This window comes from Acyrthosiphon pisum, chromosome A2, assembly GCF_005508785.2.
Source record: "Acyrthosiphon pisum isolate AL4f chromosome A2, pea_aphid_22Mar2018_4r6ur, whole genome shotgun sequence".
NCBI lineage: Eukaryota > Metazoa > Arthropoda > Insecta > Hemiptera > Aphididae > Acyrthosiphon > Acyrthosiphon pisum.
The window spans coordinates 20,441,551-20,442,641 of NC_042495.1; the positions used below are offsets into that span (position 1 = coordinate 20,441,551).

General features: G+C 30.7%; 1 protein-coding gene across 1 annotated transcript in view; it reads left to right on the forward strand.

Annotated features, from left to right (window-relative positions):
* The window catches only part of LOC103309101 (baculoviral IAP repeat-containing protein 3-like), a 29,688-nt gene that overhangs the window by 1,843 nt on the left and 26,754 nt on the right, over positions 1-1,091 (forward strand). The gene's annotated exons all lie outside the window — the stretch shown is intronic.

The following is a 1,091-nucleotide window of genomic DNA, read 5'->3' on the forward strand; positions in this document are numbered from 1 at the left end:
TCAGAATATTGCTTTCTCATTGCTACCAACCTTCTAACACAAAACAATGTACCTAATAACTATGAAACACCGAACTCTATATCTCAATCGTATACACTGATAAGTGATAACAAATTTATTATATTGCCGCGAAAGTACGGTTGTCGGTCGCTCCGTGATACGTCAAGTAAAACAGACTATAATTTTATCATTGTTCTTGTGTACCACAATATTATCGTAACAATAACAACAATAATAATATTGTACTATTGGTAGTGATTAATTTAATTAGAACCTTTTCATACTAACGTATCGTTAATAATTAGGTTCTATTAACCGAGCGTTTTCAATTTGAATAAATTGTGTTTATAATTTAATTTTTAGCGATTTAAAACCTTTTACTTTTAAAAAAATCATCAATAATGATCGTATGATCCTGAATGTTAGCTTAAAAGATGCGTCATTGTATTCTAAGACCATTTCTGTTAAAAAGTGTCTTTTGAAAAAAATGCGATTTAGAACCTTTTCATTCTAGACCCACGAACTGTAATAACTGTGTATAACTGTATACGTTGGTAATTACAATTTCTACTAATATTATCGAATACATTTAATATACTTCACTTAAGACAAAATGTATGAGGAATGTCGGGAAAATACATACAAACTCCCGAATCCACGTAGGGGGAACCCGCCTAATCATTAGTACGATAGGCGTCGACAGCGCTCCCAGTGTTAATTTGTCTTGCCAATAGGGATTATTTATGTTTTTTGCGCTTTTCGGAAAAGATATGAATATTATGAGGTTATCTTATCTTTTAACCACATAATTTCAGATTCTGAGTGGAATGATGAATGTATTGATTTTACAATGATGTGTTTTTTTTTTTTTTTTATTTTTTTATTTTTTTTTTATTTTTGTGTCTGTCATCACGGTTTGGGGCAGTAAAAATGCTTCGATTTTCTTCAACAGTATCTTGTTTGATGGGAAAGTGAATCTAGTTGGTGCATTCGGGAGGTCAAAATTTGAAATTTCCAATAGTTTTCAAAAGCGCCGTGAAAAATAAAATAAAAATTAAGGAAAAACGGGAATTTTTTAAGCAAAAGCTGTT